At 36.9% G+C, this 6000-nt stretch overlaps 1 long non-coding RNA gene across 1 annotated transcript in view; it reads right to left on the bottom strand.

Moving 5' to 3' along the window:
- Positions 1–4349: 4349 nt before the first annotated feature.
- LOC139363850 (uncharacterized) overlaps positions 4350–6000 on the bottom strand; it is a 51100-nt gene continuing 49449 nt past the window's right edge. Inside the window, exon 3 of the long non-coding RNA XR_011624918.1 lies at positions 4350–4617. This is a non-coding gene — a long non-coding RNA (uncharacterized lncRNA). The remainder of the gene's footprint in view (positions 4618–6000) is intronic.

Raw genomic sequence — 6000 nt, 5'->3', positions numbered from 1 at the left:
TCTTAGGTTAATCTTAAAAGAAGTCTTAAAACTGTTTTTTTTTTTTCAAAAAACCTATTCTTAGCATTGATGATTCCTTTTGACTTTCTATTTCTTCCATCTATTTCTCCTCTTGTCTTATTTCCTTCTTTCTGCTTTCTTTTGATTTATTCAGTGAAGGTGCAATAATGATAAATTATCTCCAACTTTGAGAAGATATTTATTTCACCCTGACTTTTGACCTGATGGTTTAGCTGGTGGTAGGGCTCTGGTTGTCAGCACTTTGCATATATGATTCCATTGTCTTTTAGCTTCTATTTTGCTGCTGAGAAGTCTGCTAAGCTATTAAAAAAACAGATTATCTGTCTTTCTTTCTGGTAGCTTTTAAGATCTTTTCTATATCTAAAGAGTTTTTCTCTTTCACTATGATATACCTAGGGATGACTTCATTTTGATTTATATTGTAATTTCTGAAAAAATCAGTAATTTGCATTACTTTTGAAAAGTTTCTAGCTATTTTTAAAAATCTCTTTATTGAGATGTATTTTACATACCATAAAATTCAACCATTTAAAGTATTCAACCATTTAAAGTTTTAGTACATACACAGAGTTGTGCAACCTTCGCCACATTATCTTTAGAATATTGTTTTTCCTTCATCCATTTTATTTTCTCTTTCTGGAAATCCTTTTAAACATGTTAGACTATTGGAGTTTGAGCAACTAATATGTAACATCCCTTTTCCCCCACTGAAAGTCAGAGTTAATTAAGAGAGAGGCAAGGAAATTAGACAGATGGAAATAAAAAGAACAGCTTTATCAGTAATAAATACTGGATTTGAGGATGTGGCTTAGATGAGTGACAACCATAGATCTTTCAACACCAAACCCTAGAGTTTGAATTACCCACACCCTCTGCTCAGGCAGCACTGAATCAACATGTGCTCTCCACATGGAGGCTGCCCCTGTGAAATATGGTGAGCGTTATAGCTCAGAAAGCATGTTCTCTGTGGGCAGGCTGGCTCCCAGGAGGAGGCAAGGAGGCAGGGCCTGTTCTATCCCAAACTCACCGGTAAGATAGGTAGAGTTAGTCAATCTTAAGACCGGTAAGATTGGCAGAAGGAAGCTGCAGCTGTCACACTGACTGATGTCCCTCCACACACCTGCAAAGCTACACAGATTATTGTATAAAGCAAACACAATTCTGATACCAAACCCAATCAATACAGATAAACAAGAACTACAGAAGTTTCAAAAATGCAAAAATCAGAGAAACAGACTTGAGCATTATATATTGAGTACAAAGAACAATTACATAAAATATATTGATCTAAAAATTCAGGGGTCTTAAAATTTAGAGAAATGTATTAAATACAGTGACATAAATGTGTATTAATAAGAGTCACTAAGAGAGAATATGATCATTTTCATAGATGCTCAAATAAAACCATTACAGGATGACAGAAAAGAAGGATACTTCCGGCTGGGCGCAGTGCCTCATGCCTGTAATCCCAGCACTTTGGGAGGCCGAGGCAGGCAGATCACCTGAGGTCAGGAGTTTGAGACCAGCCTGGTCAACATGGTGAAACCCCGTTTCTACTAAAAATACAAAAATTAGCCAGGTGTGATGACATATGCCTGTAATCCCAGCTACTCAGGAGGCTGAGGCAGGGGAATCGCTTGAACCCAGGAGGCAGAGGTTGCAGATGAGCTGAGATCATGCCACTGTACTCCAGTCTGGGTGACAGAGCAAGATTCCATTAAAAAAAAAAAAAAAAGGATACTTCCATAAGCCAGTATCCAAAATTATACAAAGATACATTTATACATTTGTCACATTCATTTGAAAAATCCAGAACAATGTTGGCCTCAATAACATTAATATTATTTTGGAAATTTGGGGTAATACAAGATAAGAAATCAAAGTGAAATGAATAAATATTTCAAATCAGTCAAAACATCATTTTTGGTAGATGACTGTATATAAAGAAAAGACAAAGACAACTGGAAGCTGTTTTGGAGTGAAGAGTAAGCAGAGTCAAATGTAAACACTCCCCCAATTAACATAGTTTTAACACAATCCCAGTTGAAAAATTCAACACAATTTTCCCTGAAACACTATAAAACTTTAATAAAACTGATAAGAAATATAAGCAAGTATGAATATCAAATAAAATTTTGAAAAAGAGAAACTACGGGGACTATCAGCTCTGAAAATGTTTTCTAAAACAACAATAATTAAAATAGGATCCAAATACTGAAGTAACATAGATATCAATGAAATAGAATAGAAAGCCCAAAAATAAATTTATCACATATAACAATGCAAAATGTAATTCGTGATAAAGAAATTATAACCAAGGAATATATAATTAAATAAACCCTGTTGGGATAGCATATGGAGGAAGAGGATTTATGTGTGTGTTTCTATCCACTCCACAATTTTAAGTGTAGCTAAATAATTAAATTAAAAGTTTAATTCTTTAGAAAGAAAAATCTCAATCACATCTATTAAGTCAATAAAAAAGTTATAAGAAAAAGCATTGTCCCATATAGTCCAGAAATTACTATAATGTTCTAAAATATGTGTATGACATAGAGAATCTGACATTTTTGGAGTGGAATGTATGACTAGTGTAAAAATTTTGAGCGATGTTTGAGATTTTTCATTTGTCGTTTTCTTTTCTGTTTTTATTTTGAGATGGAGTCTTGCTCTGTTGTCCAGGCTGGAGTGCGATGGTGTGATCTCACCTCACCGCAACCTCCACCTCCTGGGTTCAAGTGATTCTCCTGCCTCAGCCTCCTGAGTAGCTGGGATTACAGTCATGCGCCTCCATGCCCAGCTAATTTTTGTATCTTTAGTAGAAATGGGGTTTCACTATGTTGGTCAGGCTGGTCTTGAACTCCTGACATAGTGATCCGCCCACCCTGGCCTCCCAAAGTGCCTACACTCATCACCACTCTTGCATCTCAGAAAAAGTACAAGAAAATGTGAATGAATACTTGTTAGCTTTTTGGAGGAGTGAACACATTATATGCTTTGAAGCAACAGAAGAAATCACAGCGACAGAATTAACAGATTTAACTTTATAAAAAACTTTACACTTCTGTACAAAAATAAAATAAGAAGACATAGAGAAACATATTTATAGTATGTGTGCACATATACACACACACCAATGAGAAATGAAGTGAATATATGTAATTACATAATGGATTCTCTCAGAGTGGAAAACTAATTTATGTTATATTCATACAGTGGAATTTAGTTTAGCCACTGAAATGAATAAAATTGATCGTATAATTTGTCAAAATGAGTTTTTAAAAAGTAAGTTGCAGGATGCTAACTTTAGTATATTATCAGTCATATAAAGTTTAAAAACTAACAAATGTGTGTGTGAGAAAAAGAGAGAGAGAAATATAAAGAGAGATGACCAAGGACTAAAAATATTAAAATGTGGAAGGAATAGATGTAAAGCAACTGTAAGTGGATAAATTACTTCTGGAGGAGAGGGTGGGAAATGGTATCTGGGAAGGTTACAAAGGGAGCTTTAAATATATCTGTTACTTTTCCGTATGTCTGAAATATTCTGTAATTAAAAAAACAGGACTTACAAGTTGCTAAGGAAGAACTCCTAAATTCCAAAATATGTATGTGAAAACAACATGACTAAACAATTTATAGGAAAGGAAATAAACACATAGAAAAATGTGTAGCCTCCTTAGTAATCAAAGAAGATTAAAATGAGACACCAATCATATCTATTAAATTAGTTTTAAAAGATTTTTTACAAGAAAAACATTGTTGCATGTAGTCCAGAAATTAGTATGATGTTTTAAATATGTATACAAAATACAGAATCTTATATTTTCAGAGTGGAATGTATGACTATCTAGTGTAAAAATTTCAAGCAATGTTTGAGATTTTTCACTTTTTTCTTTCCTTTACAGTTAAGACTACACTCATCACCACCCTTGAATCTCAGGAACAAATGTTTCTTTTAAAGAACTTCAAACTTTCTGGAAAGAAAGGAGACTCATGAAAGTAGCTAAGGACAGAGTCTAAATGTTTACCAGATAACCAACTCAGTACTTAAATGCTCCTCAAATAAAACTTCTAATTCTCAAATATCCACCAAATCCTCAAACTTTTCCCAAAATATTCAAGACAATTCATAATCCTGCAAATCAAATCCAGACAGTGCAGAGCCCCACCTCCTGTTCATCCATTAGCATGTATGACCGTGCACATGTGCGCGCACACACACACACGTGTGCACACCCCCCCCCCCCCACCAGAGTTTACTTGTGGTTTTGTTTTTAAGGGCATATCAGTCAAGACAAAACTCGTCTTTTGTGAAACAGCAGGCCTCTTCCACAACAGGGCCTTCCTCTAACTCCCCAGTGACTGTCATCAACACTTCACTTCACTTTTTCCATTTGTTTTTCAAAAGAATGGTCGGGGCATCAGTGGAATAGAGATGTCGAGGCAGCGGGAGGCATTTTTATTTTTGTTTTTGTGTTTTCACAAGGGAGCCCTAAATATATTAAATTTCTGGCTCTCCTCAGTTCCTGAAGCTGTTTCTTTGGGACTCCATACTTCTGTGAAGTTCTTCGTCCTCCAGCTCCTCCCAGGTGGCTAAAGAGAGAGAGAGCAAAGAAAAAGTTGCACTTCCTTTTAGAATCTAAATATTTGAGTTCCTGAGTAAACGGAGGCATGTTTGTGTGACAGTTCTCACCAATTCATGCCTAGTGGTGATTTCAAGCTAAAATAAAAGAGAAGTTGGCGGTTTGCAGGTTCAAAGGTGTCTAAAAAAGAATGGCCAGAATGTATACATCAATTTAATAGGAGGATTCAGGATACCAGAGGGTGACTAAGGAAGATCTAAGGTGCCCTGAAGCTGAGCCAAGAGCTCAATGCAGTGCTTCACTTGAGAAACCCTTGAGGCTCAAGTGAGGAACAATGGATGGGATAATAAGAGCCAACTCCCCCAGAGGCTGTGCCGTAGGCCAGACGCTATACCAATAACTTTACACGGATTCATTCATTTAGTCTTCCCATAAACCTATGATGAAGATAGCATGATCACTCCCATTTTACAAAGAGACTGAGGCCCAGGGAAATTATACAACTTGCACAGGACCGCAGAGCTGGAAAAGCAACAAGGCAGGACTTTCACCAGGCACTAGGCATTCCAGCTAGAAGCCGTGCTCTAAGTTCCTATGCTGGAATCTCCTGTACTTGACCAGAAACCAGATGGGAAGAGGAGAAAAGAGAGTTAAGCTGAATGTTCTTGGCGAATTACTCCCCAGTATATTTTAGTTCAGACCACAGGTTCAACACTATGGCATTTACTCTGCACCCTCGTTGTAAGGAGCTTTGGGGATGCACGGGTGAGGAAAGCTTGCACTATGCTCCCCAGGGCCGTGCACCCCAGAGAGATGGACAGGTATATATACATATATTTTCTTTTCTTTTCTTTTCTTTTGAGACAGAGGCTCACACTGTCGCCCGGGCTGGAGTGCAGTGGCGTGATCTCGACTCACTGCAAGCTCCACCTCACAGGTTCACGCCATTCTCCTGCCTCAGCCTCCCAAGTAGCTGGGACCATAGGCGCACACCACCACACCCGGCTAATTTTTTGTGTTTTTAGTAGAGATGGGTTTCACTATGTTGGCCAGACTGTTCTTGAACATCTGACTTTGTGATCCACCTGCTTCAGCCTCCCAAAGTGCTGGGATTACAGGAGTGAGCCACTAAGCCCTGCCATATTCAGAATATTTTTAACATACATTTTAAATTTTAGAACAGTTTTAGATTTACAGAAAAATGGCTGTAGTTCCCATATGCTTTGCATCCAGTTTCCCCTATGATGAATAACTCACATTAGTGTGATATATTTGCTACAATGAATAAACCCACATGATACATTATTATTAACATTATTATTAACTAAAGTCCATAGTAAATTTTTTTAAGTATACTTTATTTCCTAGTTTTTACCTAGTGTCTTTTTTCTGT

This window comes from Macaca nemestrina, chromosome 6 (genome assembly GCF_043159975.1).
Source record: "Macaca nemestrina isolate mMacNem1 chromosome 6, mMacNem.hap1, whole genome shotgun sequence".
NCBI classification, from domain to species: Eukaryota; Metazoa; Chordata; class Mammalia; order Primates; family Cercopithecidae; genus Macaca; species Macaca nemestrina.
The sequence above is the reverse complement of the archived record's forward strand: the minus strand, read 5'-3'. Positions and strand labels throughout refer to the sequence as shown.